This window comes from Canis aureus, chromosome 18, assembly GCF_053574225.1.
Source record: "Canis aureus isolate CA01 chromosome 18, VMU_Caureus_v.1.0, whole genome shotgun sequence".
NCBI lineage: Eukaryota > Metazoa > Chordata > Mammalia > Carnivora > Canidae > Canis > Canis aureus.
Genome location: NC_135628.1, coordinates 47,850,787 through 47,867,285, shown reverse-complemented (window position 1 = coordinate 47,867,285; position 16,499 = coordinate 47,850,787). Strand labels below are relative to the sequence as shown.

At 36.2% G+C, this 16,499-nt stretch overlaps 1 protein-coding gene and 1 pseudogene across 3 annotated transcripts in view; one reads left to right on the top strand and one right to left on the bottom strand.

Moving 5' to 3' along the window:
- Nucleotides 1-16,499, bottom strand: part of ELAPOR2 (endosome-lysosome associated apoptosis and autophagy regulator family member 2) — a 171,613-nt gene that overhangs the window by 136,945 nt on the left and 18,169 nt on the right. Inside the window, exon 1 of one of the 3 annotated variants that reach the window (XM_077857149.1) lies at nucleotides 4,441-4,587. The exons of 1 other annotated variant lie outside the window; for it this stretch is intronic. The gene's annotated coding sequence lies outside the window, so the exon portion shown is untranslated. Of the gene's footprint in view, nucleotides 1-4,440; nucleotides 4,588-16,499 lie in introns of those variants that run through there. One more of the 3 variants, XM_077857147.1, reaches the window with a different exon arrangement.
- On the top strand, nucleotides 7,939-9,193 carry LOC144289176 (elongation factor 1-alpha 1 pseudogene; annotated as a pseudogene).

Genomic DNA, 16,499 nt, shown 5'->3' with positions numbered 1-16,499 from the left:
AGCAGTGCAACTGCTGGTTCGTAGGGCAGGTCTATTTTTAACTCTTTGAGGAACCTCCACACAGTTTCCCAGAGTGGCTGCACCGAGCCTTTTCTTTAATTACACTTTTTTTTACCTATCACATGAGATCAAATATGAAATTCACCAGCAAATATTAGAGATTGATTTCCACCGCTGCCTAAAAGTAGAGACTCAATTGTCAAATTGAGACTCAAATTTTAAGCACATTAAAATTATTATCTACATATTTGCATTGTCCAAATTCACATGAGTAAAATGTTGCTTTTATAATAAAGGATTTAGTAATTAAAATATTGCCACAAATCAAGTTTGCAAATAAAAATTGTCCTTTATGCTATACTAAGCAAAATAATAGAAAGCAGAACATATACTGGAGTAAATCCATCTCTATATACTGGAAAATAGCATTCAGCTTTTTAAAATTCTTAATCCTAGTAGTATTCAGTTCTTTTGACTGACAGTAACAAATTTCAAAAGAACTCATTCTTGAGCAAGGATTCCTGATATTTATTCCAAAACTCCTTATAGTAAATTTTCAATACATTTTTTTCAGTTTTGGTGAGTTCTCTAAATTCCCAATTGGCTTAACTTCATCATGTAAATATATAGCTTAACTTCACCATGTAAACATACATATATATGTAAATTGTCTTATATTACTCAACTTTTACTAATTTTATATCTTGGGAACTTTTACAAAAGTGTGTGTCTGTGTCTGTGTGTGTGTGTGTGTATACGCACACCTATGATGAGAAATGTAGGTCACTAGGGAGTTAATCATTGAACAAGAGTATTATATTTTTTACCTTCTACCCAATAGAACAACATAACAGGTGTATTCAAAAGAGGGGAGGAAAAGATCAGAAAAGAAATAAGTGACAGGGTTATACATTTTAAATATCTAGCATAACACTGATACCAGCTGTATAATATCCTTAAAAAAACAGAATATAAACTACAAATATGACTCACATATGTAATTTTAAGTTTTCTAGTAGCCACATTAAAAGAGTGAAAACAGGTAAAATTAATTATAATAATATATCTTGAGTTAGTATTATCATCTAAATATTTAAGCATATAAAATATTAATGAAAAATTAGATTCTTTTATTTGTCCTGAATCATCTAAATCCAGTGTGAGTTCTGCACTTACAGAACATCTCAGTTTGGACAAGACACATTTCAAGTGGTCAGTAGTCACTTGTGGCTAGTGGCTACAATATTCAACAGTATAGATTTACATGCAGTTATAAGGTTTTTATGAGATTACATCATGTCTTTCTATCCTGAGCTAGTCATCATTTTTGCATTAACAATGTATAATACTCTGACAGATACTGCACTGCAACAAAAATATGATAGTACCTAAATCTTAGATAAGCAGGAATTAAAAGAACATTCCAATTGGCATAAACAATGTATAACAAGAGTCATATCTGAAATGGTCCTTTGGCAGGAGGTAGCTCTAAATCTGCAATTGTTCACAGAAGGGAACAAGTTTCATACAGCCTGCCTTTGCTGAAGAGACCAGGGAGTAGGTCACTAAACTGAAACCCAAAATTTTTAATGATTAAAAAATCCTCTAGAAAACTCACCATTAAAGAGTTTAAAGCTGGCCTGAAAAAGAAAGAAGTAAAACACAAAATTCTGTAAATGTGGTAACAGTGTTGTCAAACATAGAACACAAAAGTATTTGGCAGACTTCCTCAATTCTGCTAGTACTCTAAGATATTTAGCTTGTGTCTCCAGATATCAGCATCCAACCTTACAAAATGAAGATGATGTACCTATATGTAGGAATGTATGCAAAAATGGCCAAAAGAAGTCTGCTTTCTATCACAGTTTATATACAATCCCAAAAGGAAATAAAGCTCAAGATGTTAAATTAACCTAAGCTTGAGTGGTGGTCAGCACTGACCTAATAGCAAAAACTCTGCCATTCTGAATCATCCTGCACATCGTAAAAAGCAGCATGCTAACAAAACATAAGCCTCTGAGTCAGAAGAGAAGTAATGGTCACAAACACTCTATAGTTCTCTCTCAATCTTATCTGGAGTTTAACTCAGATCTAAAAACTATTCTTAACCATTCAGTAAGTGTGGTCTTCTGCTTTCTCCTAAAATCTCCAGGTTTCTCCTAGGTTATAGGAGACAGCACATTAGGAGCAGGAAGAAAGGGCCAGAAGGGGTTAGGTACCTAAAGCTGCCATTATGAGAAATAGCATCTGGGTTGGGGTGATGGAAGAGGGGTAAAGAAGACAGTGGTGGACCACTGGGGACATTGGTGTGGGGTCAGACACAGTAGGAGCAGCAGTGACAGATCCTCAATTCATGCTGAATTCCCTTCATAAGCATCTTCATAATGATGAGCCTATAGCATCAAGATAAGTTTGAATTATGTTCAATTCTATTTCATTTTAGAACTGTTTCAAAGTATTTCTGAAAACAGTTAATTCTTATTTTTTGCAGAGGCTGTCTTTGCAAATTTTTCTACTTACTAAAACTTACTTGTAACCCCAAGGTCAATACTTGTGGTGCTCCTGCCATCATTCACAGGCATGCCCAGAGTGGCAAAAAAAATTGAGTCACCCAACATAACATGGGTGTTCCCAGCTGAGGTCAAACAAGACGATGCTCTACCTTCTTGCTTCAGCTCTCACACCCTCACAAGTTTCCTTTGGGCAGCATATTGGGCACCAGGTTTTTGCACTTTTTTAGCTATATATGGATGACTTCACCTTTTAAAATGGCCCCAAGCACAGTGCTAAAGGTTGTGATGTGACTTATGGAGAAAACACATGTATTAGATAAGCTTCCTTCAAGTGTGAGTTATAGTGTCCTTGCTTATGACTTCGATATTAATGAGTTAACAATGTATATTAAACAAGATGTCTTTTGATGGCAACATAAGTAACACAAGGTTATGCTTTGATCAGCTAATTAAAATGTTTTAACCAGAATAGCTTGTATTTCCACTGGGAGCAAAGGTTCAGTATTTGCTAATTCAGTCTCTGTGGCAACTTTACAGATCAAAATTATCACCAAAAACAAGAATTAAATACATATGGTAAAAGTGTCAATGCTTAAATAAATGACATTTCCAAATAATTATTTGGTAATACTAGATTTGGTTAAAACATAGCTCGAAGAAGAAGCTAAAAATAATGGCTGAACACAGCTTTATTTCTAGAATTTCAAGCACTCCAATATCACACATTTTCTGCTCTATTCAAAACTACGGTCACAATAATGTGATTTACAAGTAACATGGAGGTAAAAACATTAACTGCAACTTTTTTTTTTTTATGAAGTGAAGCAAACATGGTGTATATTTTAAAATCCAAATACCGATTTACATGAAGCAATCATTTAATATAAGAAATTAGCAAACTTTTTTTCTCACTGAATATAATTAGATAGCTCTTGGTTCCTACAATACAGAATTACATTTACATGAGAAAACAGTAAAACTAAACTGCATATAAACTGTACATTCTTTGATTCATTTCAGAAAGTAACTTCTACGCAAGGAAACTTTTGGAGATGATTCATTACCTTAATTACGGTGGTGATTCAACAAATGTATGCTTATGTCCAAACTCATCAAATTGTCTACATTAAATACATATACTTTTTTGTATATAAATCATATTTCAATAAAGCTATAAAAAAAGCAGGAAAAAAAAGTAACTGCTATGACTATAAATCAACACCATACTATAAAAGTATTCATGCATGTTAATAGAATGACAGATTTCTGTTACCAGGAAATAATCTTCTAGTCTATTACAAAGTCTATCTTTATATTTTTGCAAGTATTTTTACAATATATACAAAAATACCTTTTTGGCTTTAATCTCTTATCAAAATAATCCTTATCAACATTCTCTATCAAAATCTTGGACCACAAAAAATAAAAAATAAATAAAATAAAATAAAATAAAATAATAATAAAATATCTAGGACCACACATAAGACTGATAAATTGGTGGGGTGCCTGGGTGGCTCAGCAGTTGAGCGCTTGCGTTCAGCTCAAGTCATGATCCCGAGTACTGGGATCAAGTCCTTCATTAGGCTCCCTGCGGGGAGCCTGCTTCTCCCTCTGCCTATGTCTCTGCCTCTCTCTCTGAGTCTCTCATGAATAAATAAAATCTTTTTTTAAAAAAAAATAGGCTAATAAATCAGTTGAGAGTGGCAATACTGTATCTGTGTATCCGATTTGTGTCAGTGGACACAAATAAATGACCTGCCTATAAGTTTTCTGACACCAATTTTAACCCCAGGTCTTTGCTCCTCTCTGCCTACAGGGTTTTCAACAATTTAATCCCTCACTAATAAAAAATATCAATGCTGTTTTTAAAGGCCTGTTTCAAATCCTTCAAAAAAGAAAAATCTTTTTCTACTGATAATATACTCACATTTCAGATTTCAGCTTGAATTCTTTACACAATAGGTTTTCCTAAAGTGGGTTATTTATCAGTCAACAGGTCTGCATTAGCCAGTCTCTTAATTAAAGCAGTGGAAATAACAGCAGCCACTTCCTCTCCAGGCAACAAATCTCTCTCCGAAGGTGTGATTACCTTCACAGGCTCAGGTCTTTCCTAAATTAGTGGTGTGCCCTTTTCTGTGCTCAGTGATTCACAGTGGAAACTGAAACCTGAGACAAACAAATCTAAACTAATGAAAGCAAACAAGGAGAAAATTCTTTCTTAACCTTCAAGAAGTAGAGAGATAGTCACCATTTCTCAAAGCCTTTGTTTAAAATGAAACTGTTCTGCATTTTGGTATTTATGTGTCCTGGAATATTTTAGCCTCAATCTGTATCTTTGTTTGCAGAATCAGACCATTCAGCACTGATAAAATTATGAAGTTCTCAGGCACAAAGTTTTAAGACTTGCAAGGAAGGGAACTCAAAATATAAAACAGAGCGCTGCTCTCATAACTTACAGTTAATGTTCCAATTGCTTTACTCAATTACATAAGAATTGGTCCTATTAAAGTATGTGCCACACCAGATTTCATGGCTATCCTGAGACACTGGACCTATCTTCTCTCCATCTCTGTAACCTTGCTCAGCAACTGCACAAGGTGGGTCCTTGATGTCCATGGAAAAGGAGAAGGCAGAGGTTGAAAACAAGGTGAATAATCATCAGCAAATAGTAATGCCAACTCTAAGAACTTTTCCAAATGTCAAAATAGATAGAACAGGCATGGTCACAAGAATAGATACCTCCATTCCAAAAACCTGCCTTCAAAAAAGCAACCGCCCAACCTCCCCCACACAATAGTTCCAAAAAGAATAAAAATAGGAAGCAAATCTTCTAGAATTCCCATCACAATGATCCATTCACATTTATTTTCTATAATCAGGAAAATAAATTAGAGTGGAAGATGAATTGCCAGAGAGAAACAGAAAGATAAACAATGCTTTACACTTAGAGGAATTTTTATTTGATTTCATGTCATAAATTTGAAAAGGTACCCAAGCTATATTTTTCACATTCCTGACAATTACAATTCTAAAAAAAAAAAAGGAAAGGAAAGGAAAGGAAAGGAAAGGAAAGGAAAGGAAAGGAAAGGAAAGGAAAGGAAAGGAAAGGAAAGGAAAGGAAAGGAAAGGAAAGGAAAGGAAAGGAAAGGAAAGGAAAGGAAACAAGATTAGGAAACTGGAAACATTCCATTTTGGAGAATCCATCCTCAAGAAATATATAAAGGCAAATATCTAGATATTGCAAAGATATAACTACAATAATGTTTATTACACACTTGTAATATCAAGAAGTAGAAAACATTCTAAATGATAGACAATGGGGAACCACAGCATTATATTTTGATATACCCACACGGTAGCATTCAGTACATTTATTTCAATTTGTATACATCTACCCATGACATGGCAATATGTTCATGATCTGATGAGTATAACACAACTGCATTTTTATAAAATGCATGAATGATTATATATGTCATGAAAAGGATCTGAATGGATCTGTACAAAGGCCAACAATGATCATCCTGGCATGTTTGGCTTACTTCTATCTCCCGATTTCCTTCATAATAAACATGTTTCTTTTTGTACAAAGAAAAAAACTCAGACCATTTAGAAATAAAATACAAAAACAAGTAAAGACTAAATGACTTGTCATTAACATCCTCAGCCTAAAGTAAACAGTGTTCCATTTTATACCACTGGAAAAGTCACTTTCAATTTTTAATGCAAGAAAAAATGCTAGACGCTTACCTAGGTTAGCATTGATTCATGTAATGTTTCCCTAAGATGTAAACAGACAAATGAATTGGAATGCCTAAGAAATTCAGTATTCCAGTTAAATTATTTTCAAAGGGTAAACACAATTTCCACCAAAAAGAACTAGTCCAATTTCCTGTACATGTAAATTGGGCATGATGAACAAAATTCAATCTTTCTTTGATGAATGAGGATCTCACTGTCTCAGGAGTCAATGCAAGTTATTAGACTCTGGACACAGAGAAAATATAGAAAAATAAATAAATTGAATGTGTTTTTGACTCAAGCATATACCATGGAAATGGGTTCCCTGAATAAACCCCCATTATGACCTTGTTTTCTATGATCTATGTCTATCTCTAGAGTTTAACACAGAAGATTCTAGGCTGATGGTTCAAGTTCTTAGTTAACTGCAATTTTGTCTGTCACTGGAGAAAATTCTTGTATAGCAAATAAATACTGAAAGACAAGCAGCATTTGTGAACAACATGTAAGTTTTAAACCACAGTTACACAAGACAATATAAGATTTTGGTCACTATCAAGCACCAATACCAACTACAAAAGGAAAACTTAGAAAAACATATATCCAAAAGCAGAAACCAAAAGAAGCAAAGAATGATAGATTTCACTACATAAAAACTTCGAAGTCCCCTGTGACTAACTAAATACCATAGACAAAATGAGAACACAAATAACTAGGAAACAGATTGTCAAGATTTACATTTTCATTATACATTTTTAAATTCTAGTTATTAAGAAAAAAACAAAATTCACTAAGATCATGAAGCAGGCATTCACAAAACAACCAACATATGGTGAAATATTTTATATGAATAGAAATAAAAAATACAACTGGGTGATGGGCACTGAAGGGGGCACTTAATGAGACGAGCACTCAGTGTTATACTATATGTTGGCAAATCGAACTCCAATAAAAAATATACAAAAAATACAATATAAATCGATATATTCTTTGTTAAAATGACAATGATTGTGAATAAAAGAATATGAGCAAATCAAAGAGGAAACACTCAAATATTGCTGGGAGGAATGTAAATCAGCACATTTCTGGAGGGAAATTTGGCAGTGTGTCAAAAGCCTTAAAAGCATATACTCTTTGACAAAACACTTCTATTCCTAGAATTTTATCCTAGACAATAATTAAGCAATATTTTATCTTAAAAGTTATTCATTGTAGCTTTAAATAGAAGCCCAAAGCTAAATTTTTATCAAGAGATTGGTAGAACAAATACTGTTTATTGAAAATCATGATGTGCCAGCACACTTACAGACATCAGAAAATATTTTAAAATGTTAGATGGTGGGGATACATATTGGCTCAGTCAGTTTAGTGTCTGCCTTCAGCTCAGGTCATGATCCCAGGGTCCTGGAATTGAGCCCCTAGTTGGGCTCCCTGGTCAGTGGAGGGTCTGCTTTTCTCTCTCTCTCTCCCTCTCTCTCTCTCCTTCTGCCCCTCCTACTTGCTCATTCTCTCTCTCAAATAAATAAAATATTTTTTAAAAAGTTAGATGGTAAGTACTGACATAAAACAGAATGTAGCTTGTTCACAACAGGTTTGCCCCTCAAACACAGGTGTCATGAAAACCATCACTGAATCCAAGCCAGAATGGGAAAAAAGACTCATATCAATATTGTCATCAGTGGTCATGCAGATTCAAGAAGTATGCCTCTACTTGCTGTCTGATATACAAATGTGGTGGGAAGAAAAGAATGATGGAAAATTTGAAGAGGTAGCTGTTGAGGTGGGAAAACACTCCCTGAAGTCTGCCTGGGTCTCAGATCAGCTCAGAACTGAATGTGAGCAGATTACCATGACTGATACCACGTTGTGGAAAATCAAAACCAGAAAGTACGATGTGACCATCACTGATACCAGAGGACACAGAGACCTTATCAAAAACATGATTATGGGCACATCTCAGGCTGACTACGCCATCCTGATTGTTGCTGCTGGTGTTAATGAATTTGAAGCACGTGGCTCCAAGGATATACAGACTCATAAGCATGTCTTTCTGGCTTACACTCTGGGTGTGGAATAACTAACTGTTGGTATTAACAAAATGGATTCCACTGAGCCACCCTAGAGCCTGAAGAGACACAAAAAAAATCATTAAGGAAGTCTGCACCTACAAAAGAAAACTGGCCACAACCACGATACATAGCATTTGCACCAATTTCTAGTTGGAACAGTGACAGTATGCTGGAGCCAACTGCTAACATGCCTTGCTTCAAGGAAGCATTTCTTGTAAAGATGGCAATGCCAGTGGAACCATGCTGTTGGAGGCTGTGGATTGCATCCAGCCACCAATTCTTTCAACTGACAAGCTCTTAGGTCTGTCTCACCAAGACATTTACAAAATTGGTGGTACTAACACAAAGGCCACGGGGAGAGTGGTGTTTCCAAACCCAGCATGGTGGACACCTTTTCTCCAATCAATGTTTCAAATGAAGTAAACTCTGATGAAATGCACCATGAAGCCTTGAGTGAGGCTCCTCCTGGGGACAATGTGGACCTCAATGTCAAGAATGTATCTGTCAAAGATGTTCATCGTGGTGATGTGGCTGGTGACAGCAAAAATGACCCACCAATGGAGACAGGGGGCTTCATGGCTCACGTAATCATTTCAAAGGATCCAGACCAAACAATGCTGGATATGCACCTGTGCTGAATTGTCACACAGATCATACTGCAAGTTTGCTGAAGATTGATCATCGCTCTGGGGAGAAGCTGGAAAATGGCCCCAAATCCTTCAAATCCTGTGATGCTGCCATTGTTGATATGGTTCCTGACAACTCATACGTTTTGAGAGTTTCCCTGACCACCCTTCTCTGGGTCATCCTGCTGTTTATGCCATGTGACAGGGAGTTGTTATGGGTGTCATCAAAGCAACAGACAATTAGGCAGCTGAAGCTGCAAGGTCACCAAGTCTGCCCAGAAGCTAAGAAAACTAAATGCATATTATGCCTAATAGCTGCCACCTCAGCCTTAAACAGTGGTGGAAGAATGGTCTCAGAACTCTTTATCTCAATTGGCCATATAAGTTTAATAGTAAAAAGACTAGTTAATTTTAACAATGCATCGTAAAACCTTCAGAAGAAAAGGAGAATGTTTTGTGGACCATTTGTTTTGTGTGTGGATGACAGTTTCAAGTTACTAGTTTTTAAAAAGAGTACTTTCTAATGGAAACAACTTGACCAAAAATCTCACAGAATTTAAGACCCATTAAAACAAAGTTTAATGAGAAAAAAACCCAGAATGTATAAATATGATCTTTAATTTTCTTTAAAAAAGGTTTATTTTTGTACACAGGTGTGTTTTCATACATGTAGAGGTACATAAAAATACTGAAAGGACCTATACCAAAATGTAAATTGGGATTATATTGCATTTCTGAAGTCCTTAAATTTTTTTTCCATCATGTTAGGTGTACTCTTTAATCCCCAATTCCCTATTTCCCCCATCTCCCTCCCCAACTCCCCTCTGGTTGGCAACCATTAATTTGTTCTCTATAGTTAAGAATCCATTTCTTGGTTTGGCTCTTTTTTCTCTTTTGCTCATTTGTTTTATTTCTTAAATTCCACATATAAGTGAAATCATATAGTGTTTGTCTTTCTATGATTGACTTGTTTGGTTTAACATTAAGTTGCTAGCTCCATCACATTGCTGTAAATGGCAAGATTTTATTCTTATTTGTGGCTGAGTAATACTCCAGTATATATATTTTTATACATATACATACATGCACATTTATAAATTATTACTAAGATTGAGTCCTATTTATTCTAGATCATCCCATAACCCAAAGCAGAATTATAAAAGGCTAATACCTTCTAACTCCCCAAAATCTTGTCTCAAAGAATATTAAGTATCTCAAGCTAAATGTCTAAACTCAATTGACTTTGAGGACTAGATGAAATTATAGAACTAGTCATCGGCTGGTAAAAAATGCAAATATGCATCCATATGATACAAAAGTAGCATGGGCCAGACTCGCCAAGCTTTCTTATTGACTATTTGTAGAATGCTTAGTTTCTAGAAATTATAAAGCTACATCACTCTGCCAAGTATGGCCATACTGGACACAGAATAATTCCATATTCAGTCAAAAGTATCCAATAAGAAGCAAAGACAATACCTGGGTCACCTGACTCCCTGGTCAATGCCCATCCCACCCTAGTCTGGTACATACACAACCAGTTGAACATTAGCTCTGTAGCAATTCATTTCCCCTCAAAAAATGCAATAAAAGTAAAACTTTTCTTCTGAATAATTAAAGTAGACTGTACGTTTTATTAAGCTGATGTAAATTAGGGCCAATTCTGTAAATAATATTTAAAAACGTTAAACCTCTACCATTAAATAATTTTAATAAATTAAAAACATTCCATTTCAAACAAAATGAAATTTGAGCACAATTCTTCAAAAACCCTCACCATCCCTAAGTATACATGCTAAACATATATTGCATGTCTCAAATGGATTTTAATCCATTGAAAAAAATGTCAATTGGAAACTTTTGTCAAATAGTGTAGGAGTAAAGGTGTGCATTTCTGGCAGGCCAGCCTAGGAAAGAGGAAAAAGCAGCAGCTGGTACAAAGGAAAACCTTCAACAAACATATTCGGCTGTTGTATCTGCTTAAGTAAACCAGTCTACCAAAACATAAAATCAAGACCTACGCATATATCTGCTTCCATATGCTCTTTGTATTCCATCAGTACAGTCACTGAGAAAATCCTAAGAAAAAGATCCTTTTCTGGAGTCACTGCACACGATAAAGAGACGAAGCTGGAAGGGCTGTGATTTCATGAATGCAGGAAAATATTGAATCAGATTTCATTGAGCCATGGTCATCAATTAGGTGGACTGTGGGCCCAGAACAAGAATCCATCATAACAAATTGTCTGCTTTAATATCGTTAGTATTTGAACTACTGCCAGGCTTAATCTGTGGAAAACCCACTGAGGATATGTTTGCTGCTTTTTACACTAGAGAAGAACTTACTTTCTTTATTCAGAGGGTTTTTTTTCATGTTTAAACAATATGAAAAAATAATTTCATTATTTAAACCAAGAATACAAAGTCGAAAAAAATCAAGGCTCTCTCCAAGAGATTCATTCAGGGATTATTTTGGGGCATTACCAAAGGTTAGTTTTCTAAACCAAAAAGCGATTCAAAAAAATTCCAAAACAGTATTGTATTTAACGCTAATTTTTGACACAGATGTTTTCTCTATTTTAAAGCACTATATTGGGATCCCTGGGTGGCGCAGCAGTTTAGCGCCTGCCTTTGGCCCAGGGCGCGATCCTGGAGACCCGGGATCAAATCCCACGTTGGGCTCCCGGTGCATGGAGCCTGCTTTTCCCTCTGCCTGTGTCTCTGCCTCTCTCTCTCTCTCTCTGTGTGACTATCATAAATAAATAAAAAAATTTAAAAAAATAAAAAATTAAAGCACTATATTTTGCCTTATACTGTAAGAGAGTAAAAAGCGCATGAAAAATATCTGCTATTTCACAATTAAATTTACATTTCTTCCTTGTTGCACTAAGGAAGAAATGAGAGCTATCGGGTCCATGTGCTGACAACTACAATCATTAGTTACATTCTGTAGTTTAATGGTTTCCAAGTAAAATCCATCACAGTCACAAACTGCTTTATGAGGATACATCTTAATGGCCTATATTCCAAGTAAAACCTGATGCTAGAGAAGTAACTCTTTAGAAAGAACAGGACAGGCAAAAATTTGCTGGAAACATTTCCTAGAATCATGCACCTACATATGCAAATATGAGCCAATTTCTATAATGCAACAACAATAAAACTTCTTATAATAAATAACTTAATTTCTGTCCATAACAATGGTGACATATTATAGGATCACATGTTGGCCTTTATATAGAACTAGGCTGTACTTTCATCTTTATAATGCCAAGGAGGTGATACTTATATTTAATGTAAATGTTTTCCTAGAGAAAGCACTCTTACTTTACTTACCTCTCCTTCCTCCCAAGTAGAGAGAGTCTGTATCTACTACCTCACTTATTCTATTTTAAACATGAAAGTAACTAAGAGATCTAAGAAAAGTCTAACCTTGTGCTCATATAAAGTGTTAAGAAATCACCTCATTTTATTTCTTTTCAAAAAGGTAGTTCACTGAAGTTCTAATTCAGCAAGTGCTCATTTTACATCAGGAAATCCATTTCCTGGCCAAAATTCTCTAAACCTGATGTTACCAAAATGACTCGATTAACTGTGCCTAAATACCATCCAGTAGAAAAATTGTAAATGTTATTAGAATAAAACTTCTGAGATGTGCCTAAGAGAATCCATACAATCAAGTCCTAACCCACAGCACCTCAGTGACCTGATTTAGGGACATAAGCTCTGCAGAAGTAATCAAGTTAAAATGAGGTCATTTTATTCCAATTCCAATATGACTGGTGTCCTAAAAAAAGAAGCAAATCTGTGCACAAAAACAGGCCTAGAGGGAAGACGAACATGACAAGACAGAGGGAGAGGATGGCCATCTATAAGCCAAGGAGAAAGGCCTAGAATAGAAGGAACCAATCATGCTGACACCTTGATTTGGGACTTCCAGCCTCCCAAACTGTGAAACAATAAATATCTGTTCTTTAAGCCACCCAGTATGTCGTACATTGTGATGGGAACCCTAGAAAACTAACGTCAAAAGACATCCCCAAACCAGAAAGGAGGAGGAACAGTCATGTGACATAAATAAAATGGCTGAGCTTGATTTTTTTTAAAGTCTCAAACTAAAAAGAAAACTACTGGTGCACCCCATCTCAAGAAACTCCTAAACAAGGTATTTACAAAAACAAAAACCAATAAAACCAGAGCCATAATTATAGGACAAAATCTTCGTTTGGAAGGAGACTTGAATTCAGTAATATTTGGCATTACTCTCCCAAGTAACTATCTGCAGTCCCCCTTGAGCTACAGACATTTTTCTCTTTCCCCCCTACTGGCAATATTCCTCCCAAGAACTGCCTGTTTTCATGCTATCTGCCTCCTTTATTCTCATTCTTTCCTAAACTCACTCCCATCATGTTTTTGCCTCCACCACTCAATCAAAATTGCTCTTGTCAAAATCTCTGAGGACCTCCACCTCCCAAAATCCAAACATCAATTCTCAGCATTCCTCTCACTCCATCTAACAGCAGCCTCGCTGTCTTCTCCTTCAACATTTGATTCATCTAGCCTCGGGGCCCTCATTCTCTGCCACTGGCTCTCCTACCTCTCCTGACATGCCCCAGCATTTGGTCCTCTTTTTTCTCTGGCTAAAGTCCCTCTCCAGAGTGCCTGAGTGGCTCAGTTGGTTGAACATCTGACTCCTGATTTTGTTTCAGGTCATGATCCCAGGGTCATGAGATCAAGTCCCCCAGTCGGCCCTCTGCCCCTCACCCCTACCTCACTCTCTACCCCCAAAAATATTTTTAATGAATAAATAATAGAAAATAAAGTCACTCCCTGGGAGATCTTAATAAAGCCTATTTTCCCTTTAAAAATATATAAAATATGTTTTAATTCAAAATATACACAGAATTCAATTGTTTCTTACCATTCCACTCCTAAATGCCTCTAAGCCACCTTAATGCCTCATCTAGATTGCTGTCATAACCCAAGTCATCTGTTTTCACCTATGTCCCAGCATCTATTTCCCCACAGCAGCTAGATTAAACTTTTTACATATAAATCATGTTATGCCTCTATTCAAAACCCTCCAGGGCTCTCATCCTGTTCAAAATAAAAGTTAAAGTCCTTAACATTCCCTAAAAGGCATCATGTGATCTGCCACTCTCCATCTACCTGTGATCCCTGTGCTAACATCTCCTGTCATATCCCTTCACTCATTCCACCCCAGCCGCAGGGAGTCACTCTTCTTTGAACATGTCAAGTGTATGCTCATATCAAGGCCTTTGCACTTGCTATTCCCTGAGCCTGGAAGCCCCTGCCCCAGATGTCTGCATAGCCTGATCCCCCTCTTTATTCAGGTGCTGCGCAAAGGCCTTTCCTTATACCAAATGTCATGCGTTTCTATGGTATCTATATTCTACCATTCTATAAACTCTGTAAGAGCAGGAACTCTATTTTTGTCCACTGATGTGTTCCTGGGACCTAGACAAGGGACACACATAAAAACGGGGCTGAAGAAATATTTGTTGAAGGAATAAATGGCACTCGAGCCTGCCCTCGAGTAAGTGATAAATAAATGGCACTTTGAAAAGTAACCATAAGTGATTATAACCATCCATGGCTGTACATTGGAATATGTTTCCCAGACCCTGTCCTCTAAGATCTCTAAAATGGGAATAAATCACTGGTTTGTGATTCTAATCTGCAGCCAGATTGAGAACCACTACATTAGACTATAAGCTCCTTAAAGAAAGAACCTTATTTTTTTCATCTTTGAACCTCTAGCACAGCATCTGGCAAAATGATTAATGTTGATTAAATGGATAAATCCAGGAGAAATGGTCATTTAGTCTTTGCTTGTATACTTCTACTAATGAAGAGCTACCTTCATATATATATACCTTAAGTCCATTCTTTAAAGGTAGCTCTTCACACATCTAAAAGCAATTAGAAGGAACCCTTTCAATGGATTTCTTCTCCAGGCAGAACAAATCAAAGCATGTGTAGGAAGTGTGAGGCCCCAGATTCATTCCACCTGAGCAGGAATATCTCAGCCACAAATAAGGGTATTTATTCCAGGTCTTGAACAAAAATTACAGATTTGCTACACCAGAGAGAGAAGAAATAGCTTTTGAGATGTGGCCACGAACTCAGCACAGTAGGATAGAAGTGCATAAGAATCTCTGAAAATGGGGAATTACGGTTAGATTGCAGAATAATACAGAAGGTTGAAATGGAAGGGAATGAAAACACAAAGAGAGAGCTTAAACAGTCTGATTGCTCTATTTCTGATTGGTTAATAGAGACTTGATGTCATTAGTCTTTTTCCTTCTTGTCTCTAAACTCCACATCACATCAAATTAAAATGACCTGTTTTTATGACTGAGTGATGTGGAGTTTAGAGACAAGAAGGAAAAAGACTAATGACATCAAGTCTCTATTAACCAATCAGAAATAGAAGCAAGAAGAAAAACTAGTTTCAGGTATAAGGAAAGATACTAAATTTGATTTGGGGTGTATTTAATTTGAAAGCATCTAGGATATGCTATTAGATGTGTCTTTTAAGGAGTTGTAAATGTGCTTGTTGAACTTGATGTAGAATTAAGCATTGGAAGCTGGATTTAAGATTCATTTGAACAAGGCTTAGGTCAGACAAGCAATCAGATGAAAAATTTCAACAATGGTTCTCCACAGTGGGATTGCAGGTGATATTCATCTTTTTTGTTTGTTTAAAATATTGTTTATAATATACTCAAATCATGTACTCAAACGTATACTCAAATTATTTATGGCAAATTTATATTATTTCTAATTACACAAAATTAAGAATAAAGGAAAACATAGCTAAGATTCAGAGAGGATATATATGATGCAAAGAGAAGGCAACCAAAAGCAAAAGCCTGAGGGGAAACCAGCATGTACCAAGGAGAAAAAAGGAGCTAGCTAAAGAAATAAGGATATTAAGACTGATACAAAATTTCAGTGTCTTAGAAAACAACGTGAGCAGCCTGGAAATAGGATTAAATGTTGCAGAGAAATGGAGTAAAAGATGAGGAATAAAGAAACCACTAAAAACTAGGAGATGATTACTGATCATAACAAGAGGTTTAGGGAAATAATTGGGATAAAAGCCAAAGTAATAGTGAGTTGAAAGAAGGGTAGAAAATAAAAGAAATAAAGGTGAAGCATCTGGTTTTGAAAGGAAGGTCAGAAAAAAAAGTCACAGCTGATAGAAGGTCAGGGCCAAGGACTGGTCTGTGTGTATGTGTCCAGCAGAGAAGGCAGACCTCGCTATTACCAAGTTGAACAAGTCACACATCAGTCTCCCTGTCCTGCCCGAGTTACCAGCTACTGTCACAGAACACATAAACCCCAATAGGACAGGTCAGCCAGCCTCGCAATCCTATCAGTACCTTTTGTTTTCTGGACAAAGGAGAGGAAAAAGGAAAGGAAAGGAAAGGAGAAAGGAAAGGAGAAAGGGGAAAGGAGAGGAAAGGAGGGGAAAGGAGAGGAAAGGAAAGGAAGGAGGAAGGAAGAAAGAGAGGGAAAGAAGA